This window comes from Mustela putorius, unplaced genomic scaffold (assembly GCF_011764305.1).
Source record: "Mustela putorius furo isolate JIRA1106 unplaced genomic scaffold, ASM1176430v1.1 tig00003846_pilon_pilon_pilon, whole genome shotgun sequence".
Classification (NCBI taxonomy): domain Eukaryota; kingdom Metazoa; phylum Chordata; class Mammalia; order Carnivora; family Mustelidae; genus Mustela; species Mustela putorius.
In genome coordinates, this window is record NW_025421999.1 from 1294656 (window position 1) to 1314448 (window position 19793).

Consider the following 19793-nt stretch of genomic DNA (forward strand, 5'->3'; position numbering starts at 1 on the left):
GTGAGCTTTTCCTCTTTTGTAGTCTTTTCTATCATGGCATTTACTGCCATATAGTTGTAGTTGTTGGTTTTGTGGTTGATGGTTTATGGGCATACCTCTTGCTTTGACTGTGTGCTTCTTGAGGGTAAAGACCTTGTCGTTCATCTGCATAAGTCCTAACTTAGTACAGTGACTAGCATAATATTAAGTGCTGAACATAGGTCTGCTTATTTACTGAACATCCTGTGTTATAAGACCAATGAGAATGGTGATTCTGTTGAGTTCATTTTTTAAAAATTTATTTGAGAGAGAGAGCATGAGAAGGGGGAGGGTCAGAGGGAGAAGCAGACTCCACGCTGAGCAGTGAGCCTGATATGGGACTCAATCCTGGGACTCCAGGATCATGACCTAAGCCAAAGGCAGTTGCTTAACCAACTGAGCTATCCAGGTGCCCTGTTGAGTTCATTTTTATATATTGTGACCTAGTACATTTCCTGGATAAGTGATAGTTTTATATTTTTGGAATAACTCTAATGCACATCATCTTATTTCAGCTCTTCATAAGCTTCATGGACTAAGAGATACAGCAGATTTTTATTATTTTCATTTTATAGATGAGGAGATAAAATTCAGAGCAATGAATTAACTTACCAATATTAACTTACTAAAACATACTATATAGTGAGAGAGTGGGAAAGAGAGCTCATCTATGAGTCACTAGATGCCCTTAGAATAGGTCTTGAGGAGGTCTGTTCCCACTTCTACACAGAGAAAAGAATGTTGCTATGATTGTGTATGGTTATTGACAAGTACTTCTTCAGAGGTATTTGAGTGTGTGTGTGTGTGTGTCTGTGTGTGTGTTTAGACATTCTTTTAACTCCTTCAAAGAGATAAGGGCATTATCTAATGTTTAATCATTTATTTTACACAATCATGGTAATGTGCCAACTAATGTAAATAGGGTAATTGATTAAATTCCCTGAAATGAGTCCATTTTCTCCTTTCTAGTGGCAGAATACTTCATATAGCATTTCTACTCATAAAATTTGGTGCAATGGATCAACAGTAGACAATCTCAGTGACAGTATGATTATTGAGCTGATATTCTGGGGTTGAAAACTATATCAATAAGCTTGATGAAAAATTAGTGTCACAATATTCTTGGAAAAATATTTTAGTTCATGTTAAAGTTGACTAGAACTCTGAGTATTTTCAGAAAAGTGAAGCTTTGTGAAGTCATTATCACTTTTTCCACTTGCTGCTAAAGGATTCTAAAGTACACTTTTCCTGATGTAGTCCATACTTTGGTTCATCCTCACTTGTAATGGTTTCCCAATAATAGAGTAGCTTAATGTTGTCATTTTAAGTGAAAATCTTTTCTAACAAAATCTTAAGTTGCTACTCTAGTATTTGACAAACTCCAGACATTTGTGACCAATGTTTATTTTTCATTGATTGAAAATCTCCTAGCAGATCACACAATCTTATGTTTTTCATCAATCAAAAGCATTTAGGTCATTGCCAATCTGAGGGAGGAAAGAGAAATGGATGTGATGTCCTGTCAAAATTAGTGAACTTTATATGCAGAGGCACTGGTGGATATATGGAAATATTTGCTACCTTCTGAGTGCTTTTCTTTGAATAGATTTTGAAAGTGTTACATGAAGATTATTAAAAATGCTCTTTATTTCAGAGTCTTCCTAAGATCTTTCTCAAATTGGAGTGCCTGGGTGGCTCAGTTAGCTGGGCATCCAAACCTTGATTTTGGGTAGGGTAGTGATCTCAGGTGGTATTAAGCCCTGCCTTGGGCTCCACACTGAGCATGGAGCCTACTTGGGATTCTCTTTCTCCCTCTCCCTCTGCCCCTCCAGCATGCATGCTCTTTCTCTCTCTGGAAGAAAATAAAAAGGATATTTCTCAAATTAAGTATGACTCCTGGAGCCATAAATCTAACTTACTTGGCCCAAAGCCAACCTGTTTCTAGGAATCAATATCTTTCTTGGGGATGGGAGATGGAAGAGTAAATAAAGATAACAGCTGGTTCTCTCTTTCTTTGCTTCATTCTTCTATCCTTTCATTTTTCTACCTTATTTAACTCTCTCCCTTTCCTCTTCCCTTTCTTCATTCCTTCCTTCCTCCCTCCACCCTTTTCCCTCCCTCTCTCAATCTCTCCCTCCTTTCCTTCCTTCCATCTTTCCTCCCTTCTTTCCTTTCTTCTCTCTCTTTTTCCATCCTTCCTTCCTTCTTTCTTCTCTCTTTTCTTTCTTTCTTTTTCCTTCCTTCCTTCCTTTTCTCTTTCTTTCTAATAGGGAAATTCCTAGAGAAAAAACACACATATCAAAACCACTAAAAAAAAAATACAAACAATAACACACATCCAAGTCTTTTCTGGTAATATCTGGAGTTGCCCTAGAGGGCAAGGGCAAAGATACCCAATATCTTTGGGTAGTACAATAATAAGTAATGATGGTGACCACTAGATATTAAGGAGTAGACACTTCTTTCATTTTCCTGTGACTCACTAAGCTCTGAGATTCCTAAAGGATCTGATAGGGGAGGAAGCTCCAATAATAACTAATAGTAAATGCTCTATCAGCTAGAAATATGAGGGCACAAAACAAAATTTAATTTAATTTAAAAAATATCAGGAACAAAATATAATACTTATTGTACCCAAACAGTCAGAAACAAATTCCTGACTATCACAAATACAACAAAATGGAAGAATACATCAAGCCTCTGTGAAGGACAATGGGAGCCAGAGGAACTTTTACCTTTTACTTAAAACGTGTGTGTGCATGTGTGTGTATCTGGGGGGAAGGGAGAATAATCTTTTCTTTTCAAAACAAAAATAAAAAAGGTCATTTTGGTTTGAGAAGAGGATTTAGATAAGCATGGTAATCTCTGACTTCATCTGAACCAACCCTAAGCCTGATGCATATTCCTAGGATTGCTTGAGATCCTGGTTAGATTGAGACATAGCTTGGAAGGGGATAAACTAGGAATAAAGCAAAATTGTATGATCTCTTCTACTCATTGCTTAATTTCACAAAGAATGTAAATATAAATAGTTTACATTATTTCATAAACTGAAATTGTATGAACAATAAAATATGACTTATTTATGTACTCATCCTTTAATGAATATTTATTTGTAGACTGTTGTGTTCCAGGCACTTTTCTAGGCACTTAGGATATAAACAACAAAAATAAATATGTCAGTCTGCCCCCTTTTCCTCATTTTAATTGACCATTCCTTGTACCTCCACACTGTTGTTATGGGATATACCATTCTATTATGGCATTTATCACATTGTATTAAAATAATAAATTTGTGCAATTTTGGTTGGAAACTGCTTTTGTAATATAAAGGTAGACAACGTGATAAAACAAGAACAATAGATTTGACTATGTAGTAGTTCAAAACCACACAGGAAAAAAATGAAACATCAAGGAAAATGATAAAATAAAAATATTTGCAACATATATGATGCACAAGTTTTCTATCCGTAATATATAGCATTCTTCCAGAACACTAAGCAACAGATAAAAAACAAGTTGAGAAATCTTCAAAGAACACAAAAAATATACTGAAGAAGAAATGTAATAGTTAATACATGTATTTTAAATTTTTTATTTAAATTCTATTAGCCAACATAATACATCATTTGTTTCAGATGTAGTGTTCAATAATTTAACACTTGCTTATAACACCCTGTGCTAATCACATCACATGACCCACAAATGCTCATCACCCAGTTACCCCATCCCCCCTACCTGCCTCTCCTCCAGCAACCCTCAGTTTGTTTCCTATAGTTAGGAGTCTCCCATGGTTTATCTTGCTCTATGATATCTTTCCCTCTCCTCCCTTACCCTGTAATCCTTGGCACTGTTTTTTATATTCCACATATAAGTGAAACCATATGATAATTTTCTTTCTCTGGTTGACTTATTTCACTCAGGATAATAACCTCCAGTTCCATCTACGTTGATGTAAATGGCAAATGTTCATCCTTTCTGATGGTTGAGTAATATTCCTGTGTGTGTGTGTGTGTGTGTGTGTACCATATGCTTATCTATTAATCTGTCAATGGACATCTAGGGTCTTTCCACAGTTTGGCTACTGAGGACATTGCTGCTATAAACATTGGGGGTACAGGTGCCCCTACAAATCACTATATTACTATATTTGTATCTTTGGGGTAAATAGCTAGTAGAGCAATTGCTGGGCCATAGGGTAGCTCTATTTTTAACATCTTGAGAAACCTCCATAGTGTTTTCCAGAGTGGCTGTCCTAGCTTGCATCCCACCAGCAGTGTAAAAGTGTTCCCTTTTCTCTGCATCCTCACCAACATTTGTTGTTTCCTGTCTTGTTAATTTTAGTTAATTGTGATTTAGTGTGTCTTCTTTGTAGAAATGTCTGTTCATGTCTTCTGATCATTTCTTGACTGGATTATTTGTTTTTGTTTGTTTGTTTGTTTGTTTATTTTAGTGTTGACCTTGATAATTTCTTTATAGATCTTGCATACCAGCCCTTTATCTGTGACATCATTTGTTACATCTTCTCCCATTCCATAGCTTGCCTTTTAATTTTGCTGTTTCCTTTGCTGTTATAAGGCTTTTATTTTTGGTGAAGTTCCAAAAGCTCATTTTTGCTTTTGTTTCCCTTGCCTTTAGAGAGGTGTCTAGCAAGAAGTTATGTAGCCTGGTCAAAGAGGTTGCTGCCTGTGTTCTCCACGATTTTGATGGATTCCTCTCTCACATTTAGGTCTTTCATCCATTTTGAGTTTATCTTTGTGTATGGTGTGAGAGAGTGGTCCAGTATCATTCTTCTGCATGTGTTTGTTCAATTTTCCCAGCACCACGTGCTGAAGAGACTTTTTTTCACCGGATATTCTTCCCTGCTTTGTCAAATATTAGTTGGCCATATAGTTGTGGGTTCATTTCTGTGTTTTATAATCTGTTCCACTGGTCTATGTGTCTTTTGTAATGCCAGTAATATGCTGTCTTGATTATTACAGCTTTGTAATAGAGCTTGGAGTCTGTCACTGTGATGCCCCCAGCTTTGGTTTTCTTTTTTTTAACATTCCTCTGGCTATTTGGAGTCTTTTCTGCTTTCATATAAATTTTAGGATTGCTTGTTCCAGCTCTTTGAAAAATGTCAATAGTATTTTGGTAGGGATTTCAGTGAATGTGTAGATTGCTCTGGGTAGCATAGACATTTTAATAATATTTATACTTCCAGTCCATGAACATAGAATGTTTTTCCATTTTCCATGTCTTTATGTGTTCCTCAATTTCTTTCTTAAGTGTTCTGTAGTTGGTAGAGTATAGATCCTTTAGCTCTTTGATTAGATTTATTCCTAGGTATCTTATTGTTTTGGGTGCCATTATAAGAGGATTGATACCTTAATTTCTCTTTCTTCTGTCTCTTTGTTAGTGTATAGAAATACAACTGATTTCTCTGCATTGATTTTATATCCTGCCATGTTGCTGAATTGTTGTCTGAATTCCAGCAATTTTGGGGCAGAGTCTCTTGGGTTATCCACATAGAGTATCCTGTCATCTATGAAGAGTGCGGGTTTGATTTCTTTTTTAATTTGAATGACTTTTATTTCTTTTTGTTGTCTGATTGCTGAGGCTAGGATTTCTAGTACTATGTTGAACAACAATGGTGAGAGTGGGCACTCCTGTCATGTTCCTGACCTTAGGGGAAAAGCTCTCAGTTTTTCCCCATTGAGAATGACAGTCACTGTGGGCTTTTCATAGATAGTTTTTATGATATTGAGGTATGTTCTGGCTATCACTACACTGTGGAGAGTTTTAATCAAGAAAGAATGATGTATTTTGTCAAATTCTTTTTCTACATCAATTGAGAGGATACTATGGTTCTTGTATTTTCTTTTATTAATGTGATGTATCACATCAATTTAGGACTGTTGAACCATTCTTGCATCCCAGGAATAAATCCCACTTGGTCTTGGTGAATAATTCTTTTACTCTACTGTTGGATTTTATTGCCTAGTGTCTTGGTGAGAATTTTTGAATCCATGTTCATCAGGGATATTGGTCTATACTTCTTTTTGATGGGGTCTTTGGGATCAAGATAATGCTGGCCTCATAGAAAGGTTATGGAAGTTTTTTTTCCATTTCTATTTTTTGAAATAATTTCAGGAGAATAGGTATGATTTCTTCTTTAATCATTTTGTAGAATTCTCCTTGGAAGCCATGTGGCCCTGGACTATTGTTTTCTTAGAGGTTTTGATTTCTGCTTCAATTTCCTTGCAGGTTATAGGCTGTTTAGGTTTTCTACTACTTCCTCTTTCAGTTTTGGCAGTTTATACTTTCCAGGAATGCATCCATTTCTTCCAGATTGCCTACTTTGTTGACATATACTTGCTTATAATATGTTCTAAAAACTGTATTTCCTTGGTGTTGGTCATGATCTCTACTCTTTCATTTATGATTTTATTTGAGTCCTTTCTCTTTTATTTTGTATAAGTCTGGCTAGAGGTTTTTTGATCTTATTCATTCTTTCAAAGAACCAGCTTCTAGTTTCATTGATTTGTCCTACTGTTTCTCTGGTTTCTATTTCATTAATTTCTATTCCAATCTTTATTTCTCTTCTCTTGCTTGGTTTAGGGTTTATTTGCTGTTCTTTCTCTGTCTCCTTTAGGTGTAAAGTTAGCTTGTATATTTGAGGTTTTTCTAATTTTTTTTGAGAAAGGATTGTATTGCAATGTACTTCCCTCTTAGGACAGAATTTGCTGTATCTCAATGGTTTTGAACATTTTTATTCATTTTCTTTTGTTTCCATGAATTTTTCTAATTTCTCTTTAATTTCCTCCTTGTCCAATTCATTCTTCAATATGATGGTCTTTAACCTCCAAGTATTTGTGTTCCTTCTGAATTTCATCTTGTGATTGAGTTCAAGTTTCAAAACATTGTGCTTTGAAAATATGGTGGGAATAATCCCCATCTTTTGTTATCAGTTGAAACCTGATATTTGACCCAGTATGTGCTCCATTTTGGAGAATGTTCCATGTGCACTTGAGAAGAATGTGTATTCTGTTACTTTAGGATGGAATGCTCTGTATATATTTGTGAAGTCCATCTGGTCCATTGTCTTATTCAAATCCCTTGTTTCTTTGTTGATCTTCTGCTTTGATGATCTGACCATTGCTGTGAGTGGGGTGTTGAAGTTCCTTCTTATGACTGTATTATAAGTATGTTTCTTTACTTTGGTTATTAATTGGTTGATATCATTGGCTCCTCCCAAATTAGCAGCATAAATATTTATAATTGTTATATCTTCTTGTTGGTTAGCCCCTTTTAGTATGATATAGTCTCCCTCTTTATCTAGTACTACAGTCTTTGGTTTAAAATCTAACTTGTCTGATATGAGAATTGCTACCCTAGATTTCTTTTGAGGTCCATTAACATGATAAGTGGTTCTCTGTCCGCTTACTTTCAGTCTGAAGGTGTGTTTAGGTCTAAAATGAGTCTCTTGTAGATAGCATATGGATGGGTCCTTTTTTTTTTTAATTTTTTTTTTTATTTTCTAAATCCAGTCTGATGCCCTGTCTTTTGTTTGGAGCATTTAGTCCATTTACATTCAGCATTACTATTGAAAGATATGAATTTAGTGCCATTGCATTGCCTGTAAAAGTCCCTGTTTCTGTAGATTGTCTGTTTCTTTCTGGTTTTTGTTAGTCTTCATTTGTAAGAGCCCCCTTAATATTTCTTGTAGGGCTGGATTGGTGGTCACATATTCTTTGAGTTTTTGTCTGTCCTGGAAGCTCTTTATCTCTCCTTCCACTCTGAATGACTTACTCACTGGATAAAGTATATTTGGTTGCATATTCTTCTCATTTAGTACCCTGAATATATCATGCTGGTCCTTTTTGGCCTGTCATGTCTTTGTAGATAGGTCTGATGTCAGTCTATTATTCCTCCCTCTTTAGGTAAGGAGCCTCTTGTCTTGAGCTGCTTTCAGGATTCTTTCTTTTTCTCTTAAAGTTGCAAGCTTCACTATTATATGTCAGGTGCTGATCTATTTTTATTGATTTTGGGAGGGGTCTTTTCCACCTCTTGGAGAGGAATTTCTGTTTCTTTTCCCAGAGTAGTGAAGTTCTCAGCTATGATTTACTCAAATATACCTTCTGGCCCTTTCTCTCTGCCTTCACCCTCAACCACCCCAACAATTCTGATGTTGTTTCATTTTATGACATCACTGATTTCTTGAAGCCTCTCCTTATGGTCTATTAGTTGTTTTTCTTTTCCTCAACTTCCTTCCTTTCCATCAATTTGTCTTCTATGTCACTTTATATTTTGCCTCATTTACCTTAGCTGTTAGAGCATCCAATTTAGACTGCATCTCAGTTAGGGTATTTTAAATTTTGGCCTGATTAGATCTCATTTCTTTCTTTTTTAAAGATTTTTATTTACTTATTTGACAGAGATCACAAGTAGGCAGAGAGGTAGGCAGAGATAAAGGAAGGGAAGCAGGCTCCCTACTGAGCATAGAGCCCAACACAGGGCTCTATCCCAGGACCCTGGGATCATGACCTGAGCCAAAGGCAGAGGCTTTAACCCTTTGAATCACCCAGGTGCCCCTAGATCTCATTTATGCACTAAGGGATTCTCTAGTAGCTTTTATACTTATTTTCCCAGTCCAGCTAGTAACTTTACAATTGTTATCCTGAAGTCCAGCTCTGACATTTTACTTATAATCATATCAGTTAGAGAGTATTACCTCTGGTTCCGTGTTTTGTTGTGAATTCCTCCTTGTAGTCATTTTGCCTAGAGAAAAATGGATAAGCAACTGGGCAGAACAAAAACCATGAACTTCACCCCAAGCAAAATACACACTAGACAAATCTGAAGAGGTCAGAAACCAAAAGAGAAAAGCAAAGGAAAAAGCAAAAGAAAAAAAAGAGAGAGAGAGAGAGAGAGAAGGTGTGGGGGGGCAGTGGGGAGAGAGAATATAATCTTAGTATGGACAAAAGTGTGATCCAGTTTGTCCTGAATATATTTTGTTCTGTGTGTTAGAAGATACTAAATCCCAAAATTTCAAAGAAAACAAAACTTATATATATAAAAATAAAATTGAATAGAGTGAAAGAATGCAAAAAATGAAGAATATACCTATAAAATGTAAATGTAAAAACATTCTAGTTAATAAATTTAAAAAACAAAGAGTGGATAAAATAAGAAACTAGATGAAATGGGAAAAAAGAAAAAAGAGAAATGGAAAATTTTAGACTGAAAGATAAATGAATCATGAGAAAACAAACAAACAAACCTTGAATTCTATATACTATTTTCCCCTAGTGCTGGGGTTTTATAGTCTTGTGTTTTCTGTAAACTTGCTGTTCACCTGTTCTTCTATTTGTTTCTGGGGGAGTGGCCCACTTGGCTGCTTCTCAGGTGTCTTTGCCTGGGTGGGTTTGCACTGTCTCCTTGCCAGGAGGCATGGTCCAGTATAAGCTGGTCCTCTGTGTGGCTTTTGTTCCGTAAAGGCTTTCCATGCCTCTATACAGGATCAGAATAAATTTTTTGCCAGTATTTCTTGTTAAGCTTTTATTGAAATTCCAGTTAGTTAACATACAGTGTAATACTAATTTCAGGCATAGAATTTAGTGATTCATCACCTACATACAACACCCAGTGATCATCATAAGAGACTTCCTTAATTCCCATCACCCATTTAACCTGTCTCTCCATCCACCTCCTCTCCAAGAATCCTCAGTTTGCTCTCTATAATGAAGAGTCTCTTTCCTGATTTGCCCATCCTTTCTCTTTTCCCCTATGTTTATTGTTTTTTTCTTAAATTGCACATGAATGAAATCATATGGTATTTGTTTTTGAATTGTTTTGCTTAGCATAATACTCTCTAGCTCCATCCATGTTACTGCAAATGCAAGATTTCATTCATTTTGATAGGTGAGTACTTTACCATTATATATATAATCTCACTACTTCTTTATCTATCCATCAGTCAATAAACATTTGAGCCCTCTTCATAGTTGAGCTATTGTTGATAATGCTGCTATACACAATCAGAGTGCATGTATCCTTTTAAAACAGTTTTTTTTTTTTTGTATCTTTTGGGTAAATACCTGTTAGTGCAATTGCTCCATCAAGGGTAGTTCTATTTCTGATTTTATGAGGAACATCCACACTGTTTTCCAGATGGCTGCACCAGTTTGCATTCTCCCCAACAGTGTAAGAGGGTTCTTCTTTCTTCACCCCTCCCCAACACCTGTATCTCCTATTGTTAATTTTACCCATTCTGACTGGTATGGAGTGATATCTCATCATTGTTTTGATTTGTATTTATCCAATGTTGAGTGATGTTGAGCATCTTTTCATGTGTCTGTTGGCCATCTGTATGTCTTCATGGGAAAAATATCTATTTATGTCTTCTTTCCACTTTTTAGTTGGGTTATTTGATTTTAGGGCATTGATTTTGTTAAGTTCTTAATAGATTTTGAATATCAACCATTTATCAGATATGTCATTTGCAAATATTTTCTCCCATTCCATAGGTTATCTTTCAGTTTTGTTTATTGTTTCCTTCACTGTGCAGGAGCTTTTTATCTTGATGAAGCCCCAATAATTTATTTTTGCTTTTGTGCCCCTTGTCTCAGTTTCATTCTTTTGCATATTGCTGTCCACTTTTCCTAACACCCATGCGTTGAAGATAGCATCTTTTTTTCCTTTGGATGTTTTTTTTTTTCCTGCTTTGTTGAAAATTAATTGGCCATATAACTTTGAGTACATTTCTGTCTTTTCTATTCTGTTCCTTTGATTTATGTGTCTGTTTTGTGCCAGTATGATACTGTCTTGATCAGTACAGCTATGTAATATAACTTGAGGTCCAGAACTGTGATGCCTCCAGCTTTACTTTTTTTTTTTTTTTTTCAAGATAGATTTGGCTATTGGGTGTCTTTTGCCATTCCATAACAATTTTAAGATTGTTTGTTCTAGCTTGGTGAAAAAAGCTGGTTGTATTTTGATGGGGATTGCATTAAATGTGAAGATTAATTTGGTAAGACATTTTAACCATGTTTGTTTTTTATAATCCATGAGCATGGAATGTTTTCTATTTCATTGTGTTCACTTCAATTTCTTTCATAAGTGTTCTACAGTTTTCAGAGTATAGATCATTTACCTCTTTATTTAGGTTTATTTCTAGGTATTTTATGGTTTTTGGTGCAATTATAAGGAGATTGATTCCTTGATTTCTTCTGCTGCTGCATCATTATCAGTGTATAGAAATGTAAGAGATTTCTATACACTGATTTGGTAGGATGCAACTTTACCGAATTTGTGTGTCAGTTCTAGGAATTTTCTGCTGGAGTCTTTTGGGTTATCTATATAGTATATAATGTCATCTGCAAATAGTGAAAATTTGCTTTATTTGCTGATTTGGATGCCATTTATTTCTTTTTGTTGTCTGATTGCTGAAACTAGGACTTTCAGTACTATGTTAAATAACAATGGTGAGAGTGGAGATCCCTGTCTTGTTCCTACCATAGAGGAAAATTCCCACATTTTCCCCATTGAGGATGATATTAGCTGTATTTTTTCCCCCGATATGGCCTTTATTATCTTGAGGTATTTTCCTTCTGTTCCTACTTTGTTGAAGATTTTCATTATGAATGGATGTTGTATTTTGTCAAAAGTTTTTTCACATCCATTGAAAGGATCACATGGTCTTTCTTTTATTAATATGCTGTATCACATTGATTAATTGGTGCATATTGAACCACACTTTCAGCCGAGGAATAAATTCCCCTGGATCATGGACAATGATTCTTTGAGTACACAGCTGGATTTTATTTGCTAGTATATTATTGAGAACTTTTCCATCCATGTTCATCTGGGATATTGGCCTGTATTTTCTTTGTTAATGGAGTCTTTATCTGGTTTTGAAATCAGGATAATGCTGGCCTCATCGAATGGGTTTGGAAGTTTCCCTTCCATTTCTATGTTTTGTAATAGTTTGAGAAGAATAGGTATTAACTGTTCTTTCAATGTTCAGTAGAATTCTCTTATGAAGCCATCTAGCTCTGTGCTTTTGTTTTTTGGGAGAATTTTGATTACTGATTCAATTTTTTTTGATGGCTATTAATCTGTTCAAGTTTTTTATTTCTTCCTGTTTCAGTTTTCATAGTTTATATGCTTCTAGTAATTTATCCATTTCTTCTAGATTGTCTGATTTGGTGGCATATAATTTTTCATAACATTGAATTATAACTGTTTGTATTCCTGTGGTTTTGGTGGTGATTTGTCTTTTCTCATTTGTTCATTTGTGATTTTGTTTATTTGGTCCTTTTTATTTTCTTTTTAATAAGTCTGGCTAGAGGTTTATTAATTTTATCAATATTTTTCAACAAACCAGCTCCTGGTTTCATTGATATGCTCTGGGGTTTTTTTGTTGTTGTTGTTTTTGTTTGTTTGTTTGCTTATTTCTATAATAGTTATTTATTCTCTTTTCTTTATTTCTCTACTTCTATTGGATTTTGGCTTCATTTGTTGTTGCTTTTTCTAGCTTTTTAGGTGTAAGTTTAGGTTGTTTATTTGAGATTTTTCCTGCTTCTTTTCTGGGATTCATATGTGTGATTATATTAGTAATCAAAAAACTGTAAGGTAATTATGGAATAAGAGCAGAATAATTGGCAGTCTTGGAAGAAGAGTGCATCTTAGTCATATTTGAGCTAAGCAAACTACTCTTATTCTACTCCATAATGCATCTTTCTTTTTGTTTGTTTGTTTGTTTCTGATTCTTAGTTAAATTGTAGTTGTTTAACACATAGTGCAATATTGGTTTCAGCAGTAGAATTTAGTGATTCATTACTTACATATAAAAACCAGTTCTTATCACAACACCTGCCTCTCTTAATACCCACCACCCATTTATCTTGTGACCTGCCCACCACCCCTCCATCATCCCTCAGTATGTTATAGAATATTTATATCTTTCTGCTCCTTTAGGCTCTGTTCAAAATGTTATTTTTTACAACTAAGATTCATGACATTATTCTTCTTGAATTAAATATTTTATACTTTTGTATCATGTTGCAACATGGCCCAAAGCTCTTTTGTTTCATTGATAACATTTCTCCATTTGTAGGATGCATAATCTCTGAGCAGGTTTCCCAACACATATTATCCAGCTAAAGAATGCATATTATTGTTTGATTCCACAAAAGATATGGCTTAATTTGGTTTCAAATTGGAGTCAAATCTCACTTCAATTAAGCCTCCCCTAATCCCTATTGGTCAGAATCAATCATTTCTTTCCTTGAGCTCTTCCAATATGGCATTTGTATCTCTACTTAGCACTTACTTATACTGTTTTTGTTATTTGCCTTGTTGTCTTATCTTTTTTAAAAGAAAGTAGGAGCCATTCTATTATTCATCTTTGTGCTCCCCTAAGCACCTAGTATATGCCTTGCACATAGTAGGATTCTGCATTAAGAATAATTTCAATAAACTTTCAATGTCCATGATATCCTCAGGCTTAGGTGTACATTTTTAGAAGGTATACATATTAACAGTACATATGTGTGAATGTATTTCATGGAACTCAATATGAAATCTGCTTAGATTTTTTTTTTCAAATAGGATTTTCATCAGCCTGACAGCTTTTAATGTTTACAACCTTATCACTACTGGGAATAAATTTCTTTGAAAATGCCAAATGAGGGTCATCAAGCTAATGGATTTTTCCACTATGATATTCTAGGAAATTATGCCACTGAACTAGCCATAAGTTGCTTCAAGGCCAAGCACTGAAATATATAAGTAGAGTACAAGGGTGCCTAGACCTTCAGTTAGTTCCTCAGAGTCCACAGTCTCTCATGGTTCATCTTCCCCTCCAATTTCCCCCAACTCCCTTCTCCTTTCCATTTTCCCATGTCCTCTGTGATATTCCTTATGCTCCACAAGTAAGTGAAACCATATGATCATTGACCTTCTCTGTTTGACTTATTTCACTCAGCCTAATCTCTTCTAGTCCCAACCATGTTGATACAAAATTTAGGTATTCATCTTTCTGATGAAGGCATAGTACTCCATAGTATATATGGACCACATCTTTTTTATCCATTCATCCCTCGAAGGGCATCTTGGTTCTTTCCACAGGTATGTTCCTTCTTAACCTACTTTGTTGAGAGTTTCTATCATGAATGGATGCTGTACTTCTTTGAAAGTTTTTTATGCATCTAATGAGATGATCATCTGCTTTTTACCTTTTCTTTTGTTAATATGATGCATCATATTGATTGACTTGTGAATATTGAACAACACTTTATCCCTGGAATAAATCCCACTTGATCATGGTGAATGATTTTTTAATGTATTAGTGGAATTTTTTTGCTAATATTTTGTTGAGGATTTTTGCATCTACTTTCATCAGAGATATTAGCTTGCAGTTTTCTTTTCTTTTCTTTTCTTTTTGTAGTGCTTTTATCTGATTTTGGTATTAGGGTAATGCTGGCCTTGTAGAATGAATCTGAAAGCTCTCTCCCTCCTCTTATATTTTTTGAAGTAATTTGAGAAGAATGGCTTTTAACTCTTCTTTAAATGTTTGGTAGAATTTGCCTTGGTAAGAATTTGCCTTTGAAGACAACTGGTCCTGGTGTTTTGTTTTTTGGGAATTTTTTGATTACTGATTTTCTCTTCAAATTTTCTATTTTTTCCTGATTCAGTTTTAGAAGATTATAAGTTTCTAGAAATTTATTAATTTCTTATAGGTTGTCTGAACTATTTTTATTTAATTTTTCATAATATTCTCTTGTAATCTTATGGGTTTCTTTTTTTGTTGTTGTTGTTGTTAAATTCAATTAGCCAACATATAGGATTTCATTAGTTTCAGATGTAGAGTTCAGTAATTCATCAGTTGCTTAATACTACCCAGTGCTCTTGACATCATGTGCCTTCATTAATGCCCATTACCCAGTTACCCATTCTCCCCACACTTTCCCCCCAGCAGCCCTCAGTTTCTTTCCCATAATCTGTTATGGTTTGTCTCCCTCTCTGATGTCTTCTCATTCAGGTTTTCTCTCCCTTCAACCATGATCCTCTGGGATGTATCTTATATTTCTTTTATGAGTGAAACCATATGATAATGGTCGTTCTCTGATTGACTTATTTCGCTCAGCAAAATCCCTCCTGTTCTATCCATGTCCGTGTAAACGAGAATATTTCATCCTTTCTGATGACTGAATAATATTCTATTCTATATATACCACATCTTTATTCATTCATCTGTCAATGGACATCCTGGCTCTTTCCACAGTTTGGGTATTATGGACATTGCTGCTATAAACATTGTGGTGCATGTGCCCTTTCAGATCACTATATTTGTATCCTTCTAGTAGTGCAATTGCTAGGTTGAAGGGTAGCTTTATTTTCAGCATCTTGAGGAACCTCCATACTGTTTTCCAGAGTGACTGTACCAGCTTGCATTCTTACCAACAGTGTAAGAGGGTTCCCCTTTCTCACATCATGGACAACATCTGTTGTTTCCTGACTTGTTCATTATAGCCATTCTGAGTGTTGTGAGGTTATATCTCATTATTGTTTTGATTTATATTTTCCAGATGCTGAATGATGCTGAGCATATTTTCATGTGTCTTTTGGCCATTTGCATGTCTTCTTTGAAGAAATGTCTGTTCATGACTTCTGCCCATTTCTTGACTGTTTTTTTTTGGGGAGGGGAGGGGTGTTGGGTTTGAGAAGTTCTTATTTGACCATAGACTTGAGGGTCCATATCTGGGCACTCTATTCTGTTCCACTGGTCTATGTGTCTGTTTTTATGCCAGTACCATGCTGTCTTGGTGATCACAGCTTTGTAGTAAAGCTTGAAATCAGGTAACATGATGCTCCCTGTTTTATATTTGTTTTTCAACATTTACTTAGTGATTCGGGGTCTCTTCTGATTCCATACAAATTTTAGGATTATTTGCTCCAGCTCTTTGAAGAATACCGGTGGAATTTTGATAGGAATAGCATTAAAAGTATAGATTGCTCTAGGCAGTATAGACATTTTAGCAATGTTTATTCTTCTGATCCAAGAGCATGGAATGGTCTTCCATCTTTTTATCTTCTTCAATTTCTTTCATGAGTGTTCTGTAGTTCCTTGAGTACAGATCATTTACCTCTTGTTTAGGTTTATTCCCAGGTATCTTATGGTTCTTGGTGCTATAGTAAATGGAATAGATTATCTAATTTCCCGTTCTGTGTTTTCATTATTACTGTATAAGAAAGCCACTGATTTCTGTACATTGACTTTGTATCCTGCAATGTTGCTGAATTGCTGTATGAGTTCTAGTAGGGGGGTGGAGTCTTTGGGTTTTTCATATAAAGAATCATGTCATCTGCCAAGAGAGAGAGTTTGACTTATTCATTACCAATTTGTATACCTTTTATTTCCCTTTGTTGTCTGATTCCTGTTGCTAGGATTTCTAATACTATGTTGAACAAGAGTGGTGAGAGTGGGCATTCTTGTCGTGTTCCTGATCTCAACGGGAAGGACCCAAGCTTTTTCCCATTGAGGATGATATTTGCTGTGGGTCTTTCATAGTTAGATTTGATGAAGTTCAGGAATGTTCCCTCTATCCCTATAATTTGAAGCGTTTTAATCAGGAACAGGTGCTGGATTTTGTCAAATGCTTTTTCTGCATCAATTGAGAGGACCATGTGGTTCTTCTCTCTTCTCTTATTAATTTGTTCTATCACATTGATTGATTTGCGAATGTGGAACCATCCTTGTAGCCCAGGGATGAATCCCACTTGGTCCTGGTAGATAATCTTTTTAATGTGCTGTTGGATCCTGTTTGCTAGGATCTTTTTGAGAATCTTAGCATCCATATTCATCAGTGATATTGGTCTGAAATTCTCCTTTTTGGTAGGGTCTTTGCCTGGTTTAGGGATCAGGGTAATGCTGGCTTCATAGAAACAGTCTGGAAGTTTTCCTTCTGCTTCAATTTTTTGAAACAGCTTCAGGAGAATAGGTGTTATTTCTTCTTTGAAAGTTTGGTAGAATTCCCCAGAGAATCCATCAGGTCCTGGGCTCGTTTTTTGGGAGGTTTTTGATCACTGCTTCAGTCTAGTTACTAGATATTGGTCTATTCAGGTTGTCGATTTCTTCCTGATTCAATTTTGGGTGTTTATAGTTTTCCAGGAATGCATCCATTTCATCTAGGTTGCTTAGCTTATTGGCATATAACTGTTGATAATAACATCTGATGATTGTATCTACTTCCTTGGTGTTCGTTGTGATCTCCCTTTTCATTCATAATTTTATGTATTTGAGCTTTCCTCTTTTCTTTTGGATTAGTGTCGCCAATGGTTTATCGATCTTACTGATTCTTTCAAAAAACCAGCTTCTAGTTTCATTGATATGTTCTACTGAATCTCTGGTTTCTACCTCATCGATCTCAGCTCTAATCTTGATTATTTCCCTTATTATGTGTGGAGTTGGTTTGATTTGTTGTTGATTCTCCATTTCTTTAAGGTGTAGAGACAGCTTCTGTGTTCTGGATTTTTCAATTTTTTTGAGAGAGGCTTAGATGGCTATGTATTTCCCCCTTAGGACCGCCTTTGCTGTATCCCATAGCTTTTGGACCGAAGTGTCTTCATTCTCATTGGTTTCCATGAATTGTTTCAGTTCTTCTTTGATCTCCTGGTTGATCCAAGCATTCTTAAGCAGGGTGGCCTTTAGCTTCCAGGTGTTTGAGTTACTTCCGAACTTTTCCTTGTGATTGGGCTCCAGTTTCAAAGCATTGTGATCTGAGAATATTCAGGGAATCATCTCAGTCTTTTGGTATTGTTTGAGTCCTGATTTGTGACCCAGTATGTGGTCTATTCTGGAGAAAGTTCCATGTGCACTTGAGAAGAATGAGTATTCTGTTGTTTTAGGGTGGAATGTTCTGTATATATCTATGAGGTCCATCTGGTCCAATGTGTCATTCAATGCTCTTGTTTCTTTCTTGATTTTCTGCTTCGATGATCTATTTCTGAGAGAGGAGTGTTAAGATCTCCAACAATTAGTGTATTCATATCAATATGACTCTTTATCTTGACTAACAGTTTTCTTATGTAATTGGCTGCTCCCATATTGGCAGCATAGATATTTACAATTGTTAGATCATCTTGCTGGATAGTCCCTTTAAGAATGATGTAGTGTCCTTCTGGATCTCTGACTACAGTCTTTAGTTTAAAATCTAATTTGTCTGATAGTAGAATCGATACCCCAGCCTTCTTTTGAGGCCCATTGGCATGAAAGATGCTTCTCCATCCCTTCACTTTCAGTCTGGGCGTATCTTTAGGTTCAAAATGGGTCTCTTGTAGACAACATATGGATGGTTCCTGTCGTTTTATCCAGTCTGCAACCCTGTGCCATTTTATGGGTGCATTTAGGCCATTCACATTGAGGCTGATATTGATAGATACGTTTTTATTGACATCGTGTTACCTTTGAAGTCTTTCTTTCTGTAGATTGTCTCTATATTTCTGTTCAATGCTATTCTTGGGATTTTTCCTCCCTTAAAGAAGCCCCCTTAATATTTCCTGCAGTATCTGCTTGGTGCTTGCGTAGTCTTTTAAGCCTTGCTGGTCCTGGAAACTCTTATTTCTCCATCCATTTTGAATGTCAGTCTTGCTGGATAAAGTATTCTTGGTTGCATATTCTTCTCATTTAGTGCCCTGAATATATCTTGCCAGCCCTTTCTGGCTTGTCAGGTCTCTGTGGACAGGTCTGACATTATTCTGATGGGCTTTCCTCTGTGCATAAAGATCTTCTTTGTCCTAGCTGCTTTCAAGAGGTTCTGTTTACAATTATAATTCTTCATTTTTACTATTAGGTGTCTCGAGGGCTTTCGAGAATGTGTAATCTTGGGGCGAAACCTTTGGGCCTCTAGTACATAAACGCTGGTTCCATTCAAGAGATTTGGAAAATTTTCATGAAGATCTTGTTCCACTATATCTTTTAGACTTCTTTCTTTCTCCTCCCCTTCAGGAATTCCAATAATTCTGACGTTGGAACATTTCATGGTATCATTTATTTTCCTGATTCTGTTTTTGTGGCTTCTAAGCTGTTTGTTCCAGGCTTCCTCCTGATCCTTTCTCTCTGTTTGTCCTCCAGATCACTAATTCTATCTTCTGTCTCAGTTACTCTAGCATTGAGAAAATTTAGAGTAGATTGGAACTCATTGAGAGCATTGTGAAGCTCATCCCTGGTAGCTTTCAGCTCTTCCCTAATATTGAAAACATGATCTCTGGTCATTTTCAGTTCAGCCCTAATCAATTCCGCTTGGTCACCCATGGCTTTCTCCAACCTAGCTATTGCTTGGATACTTGTTAGCCTGAATTCTCTTTCCGACATATTGTCTATGTTGATAGCTGTTAGCTCTGTTGCAGAAGGTCCATCCTCTGTATTTTTCTTCTGTTGGGCATTCCTCCTCCTAGTCATTTTGGTGAGAGATGACTGAATGGATGTAGCTGGGTGTATCGACTGTGGTGCAGTCAAGGTGCACCCTGGAGAGGAAAAGGATGAGAGGAAAAAGAAGAGGAACAGAAAAAAAGAGAGAGGGAGAGAGAGAGGAAAGAAAGATGAGATAAAAGGAAGGTTTAGCCTAAATGGGCCCCACGCTACGATTTATGAAGTATACAAACAGACACAGACAAACAAAAAGACTGATTAAAGTATATGACACGAGAAAAAAATATGTATATTTGCATATATATATATATGTATATATATATGTATATATATGTGTATATATATATATATGTATATA